Below are 19,576 nucleotides of genomic sequence, written 5' to 3'. Positions count from 1 at the left end.
TCCTTTGGATATAGACCCAAAAATGGGATTGAGATGGACAAAAAGCTTGAATACACAATTTAAAAAAATACAAATGACCAATTGGTTATGAAAAGATGCTTGATGCACACTCTCATTTGAAGACAATTTGTGCTCTGAGCTATATTTTTCAAGAAGGAATCCTGAAAGAAAGGAGATGTCAGGAGCCTGAGATCCTAACTATACCACTGTTCAGCACATAAATATAGAATAGTGAATGGACTCTGGTTTTCAAGGGTTAATATAAGATGTTTTTTCAACCACCACTGAGTTGTTTTTAAGTGAAAGAATCAAAGATACAGAAAAAGGATGGAGAACAAGAGTGGACTCAACTCAGGGTTGGGCTGTGTTTGTAGTTGACCTTTTATGTGAGTCTCTTCAAAGAAGTTTCAATCCCATTTCAGGGAATGACTGATTTAAGGAGGGATAAGCAAACTGACTTGGGCTGAGGAAGAGCTAGTAGGCCTCTAACAGGCTGCTCCTGAGGACCAGGTCCTTGCCTGGAGCTCAGGGTACTAATCCTAAAAATGTCCTCCATGCAATGTGACTTTAGTCGCAGATCAACTTTAGAGAGAGTTTGCATTAGTTTTCTAGGACTGTCATAACAAAGTACTACAAAATGAGCCACTCAGACAACAGTAATGTATTTTCTCACAGTTCTGGATGCTCTAAGTCCAAAATCAAAATGTTGTCAGGACACATGCCTTTGTCTTAACTTCTGCTGCTATTTGAAAGTTTTGGTGTTCACTACAACCTCTTCCCTATGAACACATGGCATTCTCCCTGTATGTCTCTGTCTTAATATGATCAGTTTCTTTTTTTTTAATATTTTTTAATGATTAGTGGGCCTTTAATTTATTTATTTTATGCAGTGCTGAGGATCAAACCCAGTGACTCACACATGCTAGGCAAATACTCTGCCACTGAGCTGTAGCTCAGCCCACATGACCAGCTTCTTTCCAGGACACCAGTTCTGTTGTATTGGGGCCTCATCATATTTCAATATGATCTCTTTTTAACTAATGACATATGCAGTGATACCATTTCCAAAGGTCACATTCTGAGGGACCAAGAGTTAGGACTTCAGCATATCTTTTGAGGAAGTCACAATTCAGGGACAGAGGTGTTGCTACACATCCTACAATGCACAGTACAGCTCCTGAAACAAAGAAGCATCCAACCCCAGATGCTCATGGGACCCAAGTTAGCAAAACCTCATCTGCCTCCCATGTTGTCCCATCAGAAAAGAGTCATTCTCAACCCAACCTGCTCCCAAAGGGCTTTGTCTTTCTCTGAGGAGCCATCATTGGTCCTTTGACTTTGAGTCATTTTAATCCCCCTTCTTCACACTTGACGATTCAAGGCAGGGTCTTCAATTTCGTGATTTCAAAGGTTTCTCCCTCTGCCATGCTGCTTGGCTCCCTCCTGCCTGCCGCGTCAACAGATGAAGTTGTGAGGGCTGCTGCATCTAATCCTGAGCCTCAGCAGCAGCAGGGAAGGTGGCAAATGTTCAATAGCAGTTGTTGGCAAAGAAGCACAGCAGTGTCCAGACCCGATGATGCCACTGCATGCACAAAAGCCACTTTTAGCAAATTTCTCCTACGTGGTCAGATTTGCAACCAGGACAAAGACCTCTGCTGTGTGTGGGTTCTGAGGACAGAGAAATGTAAAGCTCCTTTTAAATTCCTTGCTGGTTAATTAGTTTGGATGACTAGCTGAGATTCCTTTTTTTAATTTCGCTTCTGTTATTATTAATATTGGTAGATTAATCTGATCTATGAAATGCAATGGGAAATGGATTTACATGGCAGTAAAATGCAAAGCAGAAAATTTCCACATGAGTGTGGTTTTATCTAAAGTAAAATGGCTTCTGCATTGATTAGGCTCTGGTCAGCAAACCATAATAAACTCCTTGCTGTTTGCCAGATTCCATTCATTCGTTAATGATCAGGTCATCCTTGGAAACTATGAAGTGCTGAATGATATTTTAAAACCTTCTGGTTAGGCATAAAATGTGATTTTTGTTTCCTGCTTATAGAGTCTCTGGCTTTCTATGCTTGTCCTTTACCATTATTATGTTTGTTAATCAAATAGCTATGATTTAGAATTCAGTAATTCGTCCTACAACTCCTGGCCAATAACATCAAATAGTGAAATAGCCTTGTATTTAATTACAGAGGAAAATTTCTTTTCTGTAAATCTAGCATTTGAGCACTAGTTCCCTGTTGTTTTGAATTGGTTTGGGTTTGGGATTGGGGAGTTGGCAGGAGATTCCTGTTGGCATCTTATTTTCGGATCAGCTGTACAATTGCAAGAGGGTATTTGTCCTTACTCAAACAGCAAGTAGCCTAAGAGAGGGAGTTAAATAGGGTTTTCGAACAATTTTTGTGTCTGATTTCATGGCAAAATATTTGTCCCCAGCACCTTCTTTTAGTTACCTTTGCCCATAGCTCCCTCGTGTGAATTGTCACTACAATTGTGAAGAGACTATAAATGGAAAAATGCAGCTCTTTTAGCTTAAGAAATGCCATACCTCCATTGAAACATCTCATTGTATAAGATCTTCAACTGGATCCCCATTTTCATCAGAGAGCATAATGTGAGTGAACAAGGATTTATATAGGACGTGTTGATTCATTTGGAAGGGGGCTGTAAGAGTGGGGACATTGGTTCATTTTGCATTTGTCTAAACAAGTATGTCCCTGTTTGGGGTTCACAAAAAAAGACAGTACTTCAGGCAGTGATTCTGAAACAGTCTAAAGGCAAGGAAAATTCTACTCTTTTCAGCTTTTATATGAGTAAGAACTAGTGGCCAGACACTAAGGCTGGTGTCCTGATTTCCTTTGACTTATTTTTTAGTTACATAATTCGGTATTTTTGTAATCACTTATGAAATATTTATATTATATGGGAAATACTACCATCCATGTACTCACTACTCAGATTTAACAGATGTTAATATTTTGCCTGAGTGCTTCTGAGATTTCTGTTTTTGAGAAATAAAATGTTACAGCTCAAGCTTAAAACCTCTCCCATCTCTCCCCTACCTTTCCCTCATCAGAAGAATCACTCTGCTTATGTTGGTGTGCACACCACCTATGAATGTCCTTATTCTGTTCTATATGTATGTATCCTACACAATACATAATATTTTTCTGGTGATTTTAATTTGCGTAACTACTATCAACTGATCACTTCTAGGTATCTATCTTGGGGTGACTTTCATACACCTGCATAAGAAAACATATACATGATAGTATTACTTGTTACAGTACTGTTTGCCATAGCAAAAAGGAAAGGGAATGCAACCTAATTGCCCATCAGCAGTGGAACAGATAAATAAACTGTGGTTTGTTCATATAATGGAATATCAAACAGATGTTCAGACAAAGGGTAGATCTACATGCAGCAACAAAATGAATTTCAAAAGCAGTGTTGAGTGGAAAAAGCAAGTTGTAAAAATATACATGCAAGATAATACCACTTACATATCTATTTAACTCATAAATTACTCCAATCGTTCTGATATGTGTTCTTTGATATTTAAAAAACAGATCACATAGTAGTATTTAAATATCTTTCCCAGTTTGCAAAGCACTTTCATATACACAATCTCATTAATAAAGACAAATGGGAGGATAAAGGTGTTGATATTAAAAAGTGGTTTTTCGGTAAAAACTTTGTTTATTCAAGAAATCTCAGATGGGCTGTATTCTTATCTTTAGGATCATCCTGATTAGTATATGAAACCCATCAATTCACATAAGCCTCTGACTTTGCAAGAGCCTCCTAATTAACTACTTCGTTCCCCTGAACCAAAGAAATAAAAATAGGAAGTCACATCCAGGGAGGGCATCTCATCGTGCTTCCTTTATAATAGCTCACTCTATAAAACTACCTGAATATTTTTGCAAGACTCTTCAAGAGAAAGCATAGCATAATTATTTTCAAATTCCTCTAGATGTAAACTGATTCAGCTTTCATCACATAGTATACCCTTAAGGAGATAGTCCTAACAGAATTAGTCAACTTTTCATTACTGTGATCAAAATATCAGACATGAACAACTTAAAAGAAAAAAAGATTTATTATGGTTCACAGTTTTAGAGGTTTCAGTCCATGGTCCACTGGCTCAGTTGCTTTGGGCCTGAGGTACACAGAACATCATGATGGAAGGGCATGGCGGACAAAAGCTCATGGCAGCCAGGAAGCAAGAGTGTAATGCAAGGAAGGGGCTAGAGACAAAATAAGCCCTTCCAGGACATGTCCCTAGTGACCTGCCTCCTCCAAGTAGGCCCCACATGCTACAGTTTTCACTACTTCTTGTTAATACCATCCAGTTGGGCATGGTGGCACATGATCTATAATCCCAGTGACTCAGGAAGCTGAGACAGGAGGATCACAAGTTTGAGGCTAGACTCAGCAATTTAGCAAGATCCTCAGTAACTGAGTGAGACCTTGTATCAAAATTAAAATAAAATAAAATAAAAAGAGCTGGGGATGTGGGTCAGTAGTAAAGCACCCCAGTACAAATTAAAGGAGAGAAAGAGGGAGACAGAGAGAAAAAGTAATGACCCCCAGCTATGAATCCCTTGATGGTTTAATGAATGAGATTTAGAACTTACATGATCCAATTATTTTCAAAAATTATCAACTCTAAACATGTCTGCACTAGGGACCAAACCTTTAACACTCATGTGTCCTTTGGAGAAAATTCTAGATACAAACCATAACAATAGTTCCTCCAAATTCTCTTCTTTTGTCATGGAAAATCCAAATCATTTGAAGGCAATAACTAAAATTTTATTTTTGAATTCTATCAGTCATGGTTTTTGTACACGAAAGTTGCTCAACAAACATTGAAGGCCATACAATGCTGGGAAAGCACTCAGGGTCTGAAATCAAAGTAAACAGACGTGGTTTTAAGTCATAAATCTACCACTTACTGAGTCATGCATCTGCCAACTGATTTGGGGCATGATTGCCTGATTTGCCAGATTTAGGGGAAAATAATCATCCAGAACACCCAGTCAATTTCAAGGGATATACTCACGACCAAAAAAAGTTCATTGCTATTCTGAAATTAAAATTGAACCAGGCATTCTGTATAAAATACAACACCTGGTCAATACCTTTTGAGTAAATTAATTATCCAGATTCAGGCACTTCAGTCTGGTTGAGGTAGTTTTTCCTGGAGAAATATTGCATATGTAAGCAGCATTTCCTATTTAGTCATGAAATGGATGAAGTGAAACCCATACCTACCCTGGTTCTCCAGAGGATGGGATCAAGCTATTGACATTTAGTTCCTTAAAGTCAGAGAGCCTGATCAAGCTTCATAGGCCAGCCCTTCGCAATGAAGAACAGTGCTTCCACAAATATTAATAGTGCTTTGGCTTGAGAAACACTGTACCAGAGACCTGTGGGATAAGGGCAACTGTGCTTATTGTTCAGTTGGGTATTTTATTCTTGGTGGAAATTGTATTCTGTCACACATATGCAACTAGAATGATGCCATCGGGGGTAACAAATGATGAGCAGAAATCACTCCAATTCTGTTGCCATCTCTCCAATAACAGACAACAATATCCCATAATTCAATCCTCATGGTTTTCTGAGAGAAGCTTCCTCCTTAACTCCGAACTTGTTCAGACAGGACCGTGGACAAATGCATGTTGGTTTTCCTCTCATGTTCCTATTTTTTAACAGAGTTCACTTTTGAAACTCCAAGCATTATAGAAACATGCAGAAGGTACTATAATCCCAGTTCACAATACAATATTGCTAAATATCACACAAGAAGAAAGGTGACTAAGGTTTCTTATTTTATGTCTGCTCTGGAGCAGTTTATTAATCAATAACCAGAATTTGTGGTCTGTTTGTATCCATGGGTGACAATTTTAGCTTATAATAAAAATGTTCTCTTCCCCTCTTAAATTCACCGGTACCTTAAATATGGCAGCTTATAAGTCTGGTTGTACATACAGACAAATTAGAGGGACTAAAGAGATGAGAGTAAAATGGAAAGGAAGTTTCAGTGTTCCACAAGTAATCTGCAGTTCTCTTCGGTGTCATCTAAGATAGTAGAAACATTGACACAGGACAAATGGATTCAAATTCTGTTATAACATTTACTATTTCTGTCACTTTGGAAAGTTAAACTCTTTGTGCATGTTTCCTCATCTGTAAAATTGGGATAGTAATATAAACCTGAAAGATTTATCATAAGGATTAGACAAAACATATATTTAAACCCCTTATCACATTAGGTAGTGGTGAGCTAATATCTACTATCACTCAACTAATACCTATTATCACTATTATCCCCTCAGAGAAGTGCTCCATGTGATTCCAGATCAACACAACCACAGATAGGCTGATCTAACCTTGAATGATTATGTCTGGACAATCAGAGGAATGAGCAGCCTATACCCTAGCTCAATAAAGCCTTCCAGGAAGTGTGCACACACCAAACAAACAGAATGGAATAGCATTTCACACATAATTCAGTTATATACTCACTGAAACAAAATATCTTTCATACCTTATTGGGAAAAGGGTGATTAGCCAATTCCTGGATGAAGGTACTTGGTTCAGATGCCAGTGCCAATAAAAAGTACCATTTTATGGGTAGAGGTATTTATGGAATATCTTCTATAAAAGGGAAAAATAAATTTCCATTTAAGCCTATGTCTGGAGAGAGCATTTCACTCAGTTTTCCAAGGTAACAGCATTGTCTCCATATTTGGTGACTCTCAGTGACCTTCATCAGTTAAATTCAGGTGTTCACCACTTTTTGATTTGTGACTGTGCTTGAAAGTATTATTTGACCCACAATATCTTCAGTAGCCTCTTCCATGCACCTTCCTATACCAGAGGGAGGTAAAAACTAAAAATTCTATTTCCCAGACTCTCTTGCAGCTAGGATTCTGGATGTGAATTCCATTTAGCCAGTGAGATGCATTTGTGCAAGTTTTGGAAGAGGAAATGAAGTCAAAGGCCATATTCTTGCTGCTGCTAACAATGCTAGTTGAGTGTCACTACTCAGCTGTGAGCTTTGTGGGAGTGAGAGGTAGCAGAAGCAACAAACAGCAGCAGTGGCAGGTTGGGTCACAGCTCTGGTGGCATGCTTTCCAACACCCAACTTTATCACCCTTCCATGGATGATATAAGCACTGAACCTGACTGAAAACATCTCCCTCGGTGGTTCAAAATCCTTTTCTCCAAATCCTTTAATAGCAGTGAGACATGAAATCTACCTCCTCACAGTCTGTGTATTATAAATCAGTGTTTCTCAAGGCAGGATTTGCATCAGAACATGCATTAATCACAGGTTTCCAGCTCCATGCCAGACCTTTAGAATGAGAATCTGTGAAGACTCATGCTGAACCATGTAATCTGAATTTCTACAATCTCCCCAGTTGATTCTGCTGTGCAGCCAGATGTGCAAATCATTTGTTTGGATCATCAGGAAAATATGTACCTAAATATATTTCCTCAGTTTCCCAAAGGGGATGTTTTCAGTGAATGACTTTTTTATTTTTACAAACTGCAATTTGATTCATTATACACAAATGGGGTCCAACTTTTAATTTCTATGGTTGTACACAATGTAGATTCACACCATTTGTGTAATCATACATGTACATAGGGTAATACTGTCTCAGTCCACTATCTTTCCTCCCCCACCCCTCGCACACCATTTCCCTCTACACAATACAAAGTACCTTCATTCTTCTCTTGCCCCACACTCCCACCCCCTTGTTATGTATCATCATCCACTTATCAGAGAAAACATTTGGCCTTTGGTGTTTTTGGCATGGCTTATTTCATTTAGCATGATATTCTCCAACTCCATCCATTTACCAGCAAATACCATAATTTTATTCTTTACGACTAATATTTCATCGTGTATATACCACAGTTTCTTTATACATTCATCAACTGAAGGGCATCTAGGTTGGTTCCACAATCTGGCTATGGTGAATTGAGCAGCAATGAACATTGATGTGGCTGTATCTCTGTAGTATGCTGATTTTAAGTCCTTTGGGTATAGGCCAAGGAGTGGGATAGCTGGGTCAAATGATGTTTCCATTCCAAGTTTCCTGAGGAATCTCCATACTGCTTTCCAGAGTGGCTGCACTAATTTGCAACCCCACCAGCAATGTAAGAGTGTACCTTTCTCCCTACATCCTTGCCAACACCTATTATTGCTTGTGTTCTTCATAATGGCCATTCTTATTGGAGTGAGATGAAATCTTAGGGTGGTTTTGATTTGAATTTCTCTAGTTACTAGGGATGATGAACACTTTTTCATATATTTGTTGACCACCTATATATCTATTTGTGTGAAGTGTCTGCCCAGTTCCTTAGTCCATTTATTGATTGGATGTTTTTGTTGCATTTTTAGAGGGTAAAAAGAGAAAATATTCAAAGATTTTTGTATCTTTTGTAAATATAGTATTTTCAAAATTATCCAATGTACTCTTTAATGTCACTTATACAAAATGCCATACAACAAATTTCTTAAGGTGTTCTTATTTCTGTAGAATATAAAAAATAGAGCCAACATATTTTCCTTTTTTGGGGGGGGGTATCAGAAAGCTCAGAGCTAAACTGTGTGCTCTGTTTAGTAGAGAAGTCATTCCATATTCCCAGTACTATTATCTCATTCCTTCTAAACAATTTGTCTTTTTTAGTGTATACACTTATTTTTATTGTTCCATTTCAGGTCTTTTAATATTGTAAACATCCCTGAATGTAGAAGGGATATAATTTATAAGTTAATTAATTGGCTCTCTTTGGCTTTTGTCTGTTCAAGATGAATGACAGAATTGATTATACTGAGCAACAATTATATTCAGCATATGAAGGTCTCAGAGGATTGTGCCAACATACACTGTCTTTATTTCATTATTTATTCAGAATACATTCTCATAAAAAATCCAGACAACAGAAATACATATAAAGTAGAAAATATAAGTCCCCTTATACAATAATAGTAAACCCATCCCCACACTATAAATAAACCACTTTAACCAAATTCCTTTGTGGTCCCCAGATTTTATTTTCTGAACAAATAATAGCAAATGTTTATTTTAAAATAGGATTGTACTTTACATACTATTCTATAACTTGCTTTTTCTCTTACATTTCAGTGTAGATATTTTCCATGTTAATATTTATGAATCTATGCCATTTACTACAGGCAAGTATGATTCCATTATATGAATATCATAACATATTATTTTATCAGTTTTCTGTTGAATATAAGATCTTTTAGCCAACAACATGGCACAACATGGTGCTTCTATTGGGAATGCAAGGAGAGAGTTAGAAATTTCTTTGTAAAGATATAACTATTTTTTTAGCCTCTCACTTCCAGTCACATTGTTAACAGCATGTAGTCTGTACTACCACAATAAGGAAACTTAATATCAATGAAGTTCAGTGAGTACAACAAGAAGTCAGTAAATGGTACTTGAATGCAACTACATACTTCCAAAACATTTTAAATGGGCATTTTATTTTCCCTTGTTTGATTCTAATACATGACACATTTTAAAAAATGTCTAACATTCAGATAGGCAGACCAAGGTGCTTAGCAGAGATTTTCACTTATAATCAAGTCAACATTCAAGTATTTTTCAAATTATTGCATTTATTTAAAATAGGCATATACTATCATCTAAACATTGATTCACCAATCAATATACTGCAAATTTGTAAAGTAATATTTTTAGGAAAAATTATTAAATCTATGAGTGATATTTTATGATTATATAAGTTTAGAACAATTTAGTTATACAATTGTCTACAATATGTTTTTGCTTCAAATACAGTAAAAAGGCATAACCATTCCCATCACAAGGCAACAGCTATCTGCTGAGTTGTTTGCAATTCTACAGAAAACAAAGGTAGTTCTCTGGCTAGTGAATCAAAAGAAGAAGAGTTTTGTGGCTTGGCTGTGATCACCAAGCTGCTCACATAGTGATTTTTAGAAAACTAGAACATTTCAAGGGGTGGGGGAGACACAGGTGACACTCACTGGAGACTGGGAGCTTTCTGTAAGACAAGCTTGGTTCATGTTACCCTAGAGTGAACTCTTTTTATAAATGTTTACAATGAAAAAGTTTTACAAGGCTGGTATCTCCAACCAAGAAGCTGTGTTTCTTTGGAGAATAAACCATTATACACAGGCAAAGAACTGATTCCATTGGGTATAAAACTGTTTTATGTAACCACAAACATCTTGTTGAATACATTTACACTTGTGTATGTATTTGAGGGAGGATGAAGGGAGAGATGACAGAAGTATCACTTCACACCCGTTCATTCCTACCTCAATCCATTTAACAAATAAGCATTGCCAGGATACTTTACTGACCTCAAACTCTTCTAAGAACTTATTAAAAAGAAACTCTGATGTGGTTAAGGCATTGACCTAATGCCACTTTCTTGAATCCCTCAAATTTCTGTTTGGATAATAATGGACCTCTAAAGATGCAATAGAAACTGTGAATATTCTCACAAGAAAAAATCCTCAGACACACATTGTGAACCTCCTTCAGGAGTTTTATGCATCAAATTGAACAAATTGGTATTTATTTCAATAAAAGCAATTCATAGAACAATAGGATCAAATGGAATTTTGTGTTCATATATTTATACTGCTTTTCATACTGATGTATTCACAAAGCAAAAACAATCCTTTCTTGGATTTCACATTCTGCTTTTCAAATAAAAAATAAGGTCACCTTATAGAAGGCCCCAAAGAAACCAATGCATAGAGTGTTCCTCTACTGCCATCTTGTGGAGTTTTGTTGAAAAATACAATAACAGTCTAAACTGTTGGGTTTTTTCTTCTAAAACAACTGCTTACACCTCACCTATGTTCCACAACTGTTAACAGCTTGCTCTACATATTCCATCACTCATTTCACACCCACACCCACACTTTCCTTTTTGCAAACCATAGAAAAGTAGGCTGCTTTCATCATGATACTTGGCTGTGAAATATATCAATATCCATTTTCTAAGAATAAGTCTCCCCATTTAACCAAAATAGCAACACACCCAAGAAAATCACCATAAATTCAATATCATTCATCACCAAGTCTACAAAAATTTCTTCTACTGTCCTCAAAATATCCTTTATGACATCCATTTTTCCAATGCAATATCCACTTAAATTTCACTCAGAATATTTGACTGTTGTGTCTCCCACAGTTCAGAAGGATTCTACCAATTTCCTCTGTTATTTGCAACAAGTCATTTACAGTCCAAGTCAGAGCTGGACACAGTGAAACACCCCTGTAATCCAGTGGCTCAGGAGGCTGAGGCAGGAAGACTGCAAGTAAAAAGTTAGCCTCATCAACTTAGTGAGATCCTAAGGAACCTGTCAAGACCCTGTCTCAATGAAAAGGGCTGGAGATGTGGCTCAGTGGAAAACCACTTCTGGGTTCAATCCCCTCATCAAAAATAAAGAAGGAAAGAAGGAAGGAAAGAAAGAAAGAGAAAGGGAGGGACGGAGGGGGGAAGAGTTGAAGTCAGTCATCCTGCATAATGTCCCACATTTTAGAACTTCCTTTTTCCTCAGAATGAGGTTAAGGTCTAACATTTCCAGCAAGAACATCACAAATGATATTGTGCAGCTTCCACTGGATTATAATGGACACATATAAGAACACGGAACCACTACTGACACTATCAAGCTTGGACACTTGGTTTAGCTGTTGAACACCAGATATCCCCATTGTGAAAGTGAAGCCAGAATTGGGTACAGGCAGTTAGTGTGGAAATAGGGGATCGGTCAAATCGAGGAAATGAAGGCCATGAAAGCCACCTGCCTCTGGAAGTTGGAGACAGCCCCTGGGAGAATGGAATGTCAAGGATTTGCAGAGCCTATTGATTACCACATTTACCTGACCTTTTCAGGGACTACAGGCAAGGAGCTGCTGCTAATTAATGCCCCCTGGGCCCTTGCCTGGCTGAATCACTTTGGCCTTCCCCCTGCCCCATCCGCTTCTCACTTTTTGCATCTCACCTGCAAAACCAGGCCTAGTCACATAGGCAGGAAGGAGAGAGAGATAAGGGGGGGGGGGGGACTGGAGAACAAAAGAGACCTTAACCTATAAAAGATGTAGGGTGTGCTCACTTCTTGGGATTCTAGAACATCAGTCATGGCCCCTTTCTCCCTCCCAGGAGAAGTCTGTATTATTACTACTTTTAAATAAAACCTGCTTAATATGCTTGCCTTGGCGTGCTTCTCTAGTGTTCAAACTTCAACATTAGAGGGAGCAGAACTCGTCAACGGTAAATGGCGTTATCAAAAGCACGCTTTTTCCCTTTTTTAAAGTAAATGGTAGGGGCTAGGGTTGTGGCTCTGTGGTAGAGCGCTTGCCTAGCACGTGTGAGGCATTGGGTTCGATTCTCAGCACCACATAAAAGTAAATAAACAAATAAAAGTTAGAAAAAAAAGAATGCTTAAAAAAAAGTAAATGGTAGGGTGATATTTTGACATCTGTTGCCAGCAATATTTTACTCAATCATATTGGACAACTATTACTTTGGAGCTTATAGCACTTTTGTAATTATTTTTGTTTCTTCTATAATTAATAGCCTGCATTCTGTTTAAAAAAGAACCCAACACTTGGAACCAGTTTTCGTCTAGAGGCATTTAGTTGAGTTATACAGAGAATGAAGCTAACAAACGAAGCAGAAAGGATCAGTAAAGCAAAACAAGTTTATGACAGGTTTGTGGTGCTACAGAGAAAAATTGGAGTTTATGATCAGCCAAGTAGTAGGAACCGTAGTAAACAACTCTGATTCTTTCTGGAAGTCCCAGAGAGCTACACTGTAGAAATGGGGGTGAACCAGAGACAAACTGGGACACCCACGACTGCAAACTATTTTTAAGTCAGCAATGCCCCTAGTTGAATTAAGGCAATCTGATCCTCTCATGTATAGTAGAGGAAAGGGCAATCCTCTCTGGAGAAAGATAACATGATTAGGAGCTTGAACATTCTTTCATACAAAATATTGGGCATTCAATCAAAATTCACTATCATACAAATAAGTAAGACCAAGAGAAAAAGAGAGGCAAGAAACAGAAACAGTGATGCTGGGATTGCCAGGCAGAGACTTTAACTGTGATGAACAGGTTCAAGAAAATATATGGCAAGAGAGAGAACATCACCAGAGAAGTGGAATCTATAATAAAAGTCAAGTGGAAATTCTGGAATAAAAAATACAATAGCTAAAGTAAGAATTCAACAGATGGATTTAAAAGCTGATTGGACAAAATTTAAAATGAGATTAATGCAATAGAACATGAGTTAGTAGATAATATCTACAAATAAGTGTGAGAGAAAAAGGATAGTCAGTCCTAAAGAATGTGGAGTTGTAGTGAGAAAATCTAACATGACTCTAGCCAAGGAATTCAGAAAAAGAAGAGCAAGAGAATGGGACAGATACACCCTGGAGGAAACAGACAAATTCCTTGAGAAATACAACTCAAATAAAACTAACAAGAGAAGAAATAGCCCTGTATCTATACAAGAAATGAAATAGGTAGTTTAAAATTTTGCCACAAAGTAAGATTCCAGGCATGAATGCCTTCATTAAAAAATTCTTTCAAACACTTGAAAAGAAAATAATATTGATCTTATACAAATGCTTTCAAAAACACTTAAAAGAAAAAACCACCATTTCATAAACCCAGCATAACCAACACTTAAGAAGTACATTTTAAGAAATGAAAATTGCAAACTAGTAATATGTGTGTGTAAATCAAATCCAGTGATATTTAGCAATGATAATATATCAAAACCAAGTGAGGCTTATGGGAAAATCAATTTACGTAATTAACTGTATTAATAGGATAAAAGAAGAGAAAATAATATGATCACCACAACAGATGGAAAAAAGGCATTTGATAAAATGCAACTCACATTTGGGATAAAAGAATAAAACCTCTTAGCAAACTTAGAAGAATCTGAGTAAATAGTAAGCACAAAAAACCTATAAAACATCATAATTATTGCTAATAATCTTTAAAATTTACCCTGAGATTAGAAAAAAAGAAAAGACGTCTGCTAGCAACACTTTTGTTCAATACTATGAGAGGACCTAGTTAGTGTAATCAAGCAAGAAAATAGGTATAAAAGGCATAAGGATTAGAAATGAAAAAATAGAAACTATCATTTGCAAATGATAAGAATGTATACATAATAATTTCAAAAGGATCTACAATAGATGTACCTAACAAGCTTGATAAGAGGTAAAATAAAAATTGATTTCATTTTCATAAATCAGGACAAATGCAAAATAATTTTTAAAAATACATCATCCAGAAGTCATCACATACCTAGGAACAAACCTAATGAAAGATTTGTATGATCTTTGCACTAAAATATACAAAATACTGTTAAGAGAAATGAAAGAAAACCTATGTAAATGTATGAATATACATGTTCATAGGATGGAGTGTCAATTTTGTTAATTTGCCAATATTCCCCAAATTGATTTATAGAGTCAAAAAATTCTAATAAAAATCAGAGCAGGTTTGTTATGAAAACTTATAAGCTGATAAGGGAAATGTATAGATATGCAAAAATCCAAGAATAGCCAAAACGAAGAACAAAGCTGGAAGATTTATATAGTCACATATCAAGACCCACTACAGAGCTACAATATTTTAAATAGTAAAGACAGTATTGTATTAGGTAGACACATAAGACAATGGAGCAAAATAGAAATTATATGAACAGACAATAATTATATGATCAACTGATTTTTTGGCAACGGTCTCAGTGACTGAGGTGCAATGGGGGAAAGAATGGCCTCTTCGATAAGTGATCCTTGCCCAAATGAATACCCATATGGACACCATATGACATCAACAGCATAAGCAACCAAGAAAAATAAATTGAACTTCCACAAAACGAAAATTTCTTCCACTTCAAAGGGCACTACCAAGATAGTGAAAAGACAACCCATAGAACAGGATAAAATATTGGCAAATCATTTATCTAGGGACTCTAATTGCAAATATATAAAAAATCATATAATTTAACAAGGAAAAGACAAATAACCCAATTAAAAACTGGACAAAAGATCTGAATAGCTTTTCTCCAAAAAAATATAGAATTGACCATAAAGCACATAAAAGTATACTCAACATCACCAAAATTAAGGAACTTAAGAAAAAAACAAAAGAAGATGTGATACCACTTCACATACACTAAAATGGCTGTGATCAAAAAGAAGAAATAAAAAGTTTTGGTGAGAATTTGGAAAAATTAGAACCGTCATACACTGCTAATCTGGCAGTTCTTCAAAATGTTAAGCATGGAAGTTAAGGAATTTCACTCCTAGATATATATGACCAAGAATTATGTATTTCCATGTAAAACATTCTGTATAGCCAGTGGAAACAATGGTGCATGCCTGTAATTCCAGCAACTTGAGAGGCTGAGGCAGGAGGATCACAAGTTAAAGGCCAGCCTCAACAACTTAGTGAAATACTGTCTCAAAATGAAAAGTGCTGGAGATGTACCTCAGGTAAAAGTACTCCTGAGTTTGCAAAAATAAAATAAAAAACTTTAAAAATGAAATCATGCACATGAATGTTTATAGCAGCATTATTCATAATAACCCCAAATTGGAAGCAACCCAGATGTCCAATGATGGATAAACAAAATATAGCATATTCATATGATGGAATATTATGCAGGTATTAAAAGAAATGAAATGATATGTGCTAAAACTTACCTAAACTTTGAGTTAATTATAAGTGAAAGAAAGTAGATCAAAAAAAGCACATATGCTTTTGGACTCCATTTATATGACATATCCAAATTAGCTAATTCTTTTTTTTTTGTCATTTCACAAAAACAAATATTTATTGATTTGTTGGGTTTTATCTTTTTTTTGTTTTGTTTTGTTTTTTTATTGTAAACAAATGGGATACATGTTGTTTCTCTGTTTGTACATGGAGTAAAGGCATACCATTTGTGTAATCATAAATTTACACAGGGTAATGTTGGTTGATTCATTCTGTTATTTTTTCCCTTCCCCCCACCCTTCCCACCCCTCTTTTCCCTCTATACAGTCCTTCCTTCCTCCATTCTTTCCCCCCTCCATTTAAGATAGAAAGCAAAATAAGTGGTTGCCAAGGGCCAAGGGTGGAGGAGTAGAAGGGAAGGCTGGAAATGGGAGAGTGATCAATAAGGAGTGATGTGGTTTCTTTGTGAAGAAAATATTCTGGATTTAGATGGTAGCCATCATTGCAAAACTTTGTGAGAATTCTAAACTCCACACTGAATGGTAAACTTTAAAGGGTGAGGTTTACTTATGTATTGAATTATATTACAGTAAGTCTACTTATAAATAGTCTATCAGAGGAGATACTCAAAGAATTCTTACTCCCATCCGTGTTCCATATCCAACCTCTTTTTCTTAGTTTTTAATTTATCTTTTCTGTGTCTTTTTGCAAAAAAGAAAAGAAAAAAGAAAAAGCATATATGCTCATTCCCACTTTCCTAAATCAAAGATGGTTGTTATGGTTTGGAATGGGAATGTCTATCAAAGGCCTATGTATTGACGGAGGCTCTATCCCCAGTACAACCATGTTCAAAGGTAGGACTTTAGGAAAGTGAATGGATCATGAGGGCTCTGATCTCATCAATGGATTAATCCACTGAGGGATTCACAGCTAAATGGACTACTGGGAGGTGGTAGAAACTGTAGGAGGTAGGGCCTAGTTGAAGCAAGTTGGTGACTGGGAGTATGCCCTGGAAAGGTATGTAGTCTCTAGCCTATGCCTTTCCCTTCTCTTCCCATCCCTTCCTTTCCCTCTCCTCCCCTCCTCTCCCCTCTCTTCTTCCTGGCTGTCATGATTTGAGTACCTTTGTTCTGCCACACCCTTCTTCCATGATGTTTCTGCTGAAACCTCTGAAAATGTGGACCGAAATCAATCTTTCCTACTTTATGTTGATTTTCTCAAGCATTTCTCACAGTGATGATAAGGTGTCTAACACACTAGCATACTATATAAACTCCCGTGTATCTTGAATTTTTCACTTATTAATATAGCCCAGAGTTGACTCCATGTCAGCAGGTAAAGATCATCTTTATTCTTTCTACAGCTACATAGTACTCCATCATACAGTTCCCTAAAAATGGTCATTTAGATTATTCACAATATTTTTCTATTACAAACAATGTTACAATAAATAACTTCAGTACACATGTTGTTTCATATTTTTGGAGAGTTATTTTCTGGCTAAATTACCAGAAGTGAGATTGCTGTGTCAAAGGATAAAAATATTGCTAAATCTCTCTCTGTAGGAGTCATCATAATTTCACACTCCCTCTATTGTTTGAGAGTGAGTGTTTTTATAGAATATTGCCCACAGAATGTGTTGCCAAGCTTACCAACCTCCTCCACCCTCATTCTCAACTAATGATCTTGCTTCCTACTTAATTGAGAAAACTGAAGTGATAAGAACCTCCAGAGAATTCTATTGCTGCCACCTTTGTGACCATGTTCTCTGCTGTCAGACTTATTACCTTAGGTGAAACTTTTAGTCATGTGCTCCTCTCTATGCATTGGATGCCTCCTCTTTCACATCATGTACATGACTCCAACATTATTTACACTCCCATATTTTGCCCTGTACTGGATCATTCTCATCAGCACACACATATGCTACGATTTCTACAATCAAAAGATGGAGACTCAGAATGATATTCTCCAACTTCATCCATTCATCATGCCAAGTGAGATAAACCAATCCCAAAAGACAAAAGAACGAATGATCTCTCTGATAAGTGGATGATGACACATAATGGGGGTGGAAGGACAAGAATGGAGAAAGGAGGGACTGTATAGAGGGAAAAGAGGGGTGGGAGAGGTGCAGGGAAGGGAAAATAACAGAATGAATCAAACACCATTACCCTATGTAAATGTATGATTACACAAATGGTACACCTCTACTTCATATACAAACAGAGAAACAAGTTGTACCCTATTTGTTGACAATCAAAAAAAAAAAGAAAAAAGACGGAAACTTACCTTAGGATGGAGATACAGAACAACAGGAGGTTAGGCAAGGAGAGGAAAAATTTCTGCTCTTAAAGAAATGGAGGTGCTATGTTACTGGTTTAGAAATAAACTCACCTGATGATGGTGCTCTGCATCAGTGACACGTGAATTTATTGTGCATTACAATCACCTGAAGGGCTTGTTAAACAGAATTTCTGATTCAGTGGTTGGAGGCTAGCACCCTTCAATTTGCATTTCTAATATATCCCCATATGATATTGATCTTGCTCTTTCAGGGACCTTACTTTGAAAACCACTGCTTTAAAAAGCTTCTTTTTTAGAGTTAACACACCTTGTGTTAATTCAACACAATTTGTATTAGTTGTGCATCTGTCAATAAATTATCAATAAATTTTAAAGGTGCAAATGATTTCCTTTTTAAATTATTAAATACATTACATTAAAACACACACACTAGGGCTGGGGAGATAGCTCGGTTGGTAAAGCACAAGGCCCTGGGTTCGATCCCCAGCACCAGAAAAAAACAAACACACACACACACACACACACTTATTTTGGTCTCTGTCATCTCACCAACTACTGCTTGATTTCTTTGTTCATATTTGAAACAAAATTTCTCAAGAGTGCCTGTCTCTCAAATCTCCAATTATTCTGTGTTAATAAACACACTACAATCAGGCTTTCCCTCCTGCCATCCATCATAACTGGTCTCGTCGAAGTCTATAATGATATCACTATTGATCATGCTAACTTCAAGTCTAAGTTCTCATCTAATTGACTTAGTATCAACATCTGACTATGGATCACAACATTCTGCATCCTTCCCTGGTCCTGCAGGACATCATACACTTTGGTGTCCCCTCCTCCTTCATGTTACACTCTCACTCTCCTTTACTTGCTCTCCTCTTTTGCCCCTCACCAATGTTGGGATTACTCCTTAGTCCTCTTCTGTAACTTTCCTATTCAACCAACTGCATGGCTTGAAATGTCATCTGTATTCTGAGAACTATCAAATTTATATCTCCAGCCCTAAATACTGAAGTTTTATGTCTAACCACTTACCATCTGCTTGTGAATGTCTAATAACCATCTCAAATCCTACATGCCCAATTCTGGATAGTCCCCCCAAACCTACTCCTACTGTGGCCATTCCTAGCTCAGTATTGATAGAAACCCCATCCATGTAGTTCCTCTTGGATTACTCTCTTTCTCTTACACCTCACATTAAATCTGTCAGGAAATCATATGGACATTTCCTTCAAAATACTCCCCAAATCCATCCTCTTAACACTGCTTCCTACCAGCTACCATGCTGGTTTGAGATACCTACATTGCTGCGGTTTATAGCTGGTGTCCTGCTTCTCCTTTTGCCATTCAACTGTCTATTCTTAACATAACTCAAGTGATCCCATGAAAATGCACTCCTGTTCAAATGCACTCCGTTCACTGGCTCCCATCTCAGTCAAAAGCCAAGTCCTTACCACACTT

The sequence above is a fragment of the Sciurus carolinensis genome, chromosome X, assembly GCF_902686445.1.
Source record: "Sciurus carolinensis chromosome X, mSciCar1.2, whole genome shotgun sequence".
Lineage (NCBI taxonomy): Eukaryota > Metazoa > Chordata > Mammalia > Rodentia > Sciuridae > Sciurus > Sciurus carolinensis.
This window is presented reverse-complemented; position numbering follows the sequence as displayed.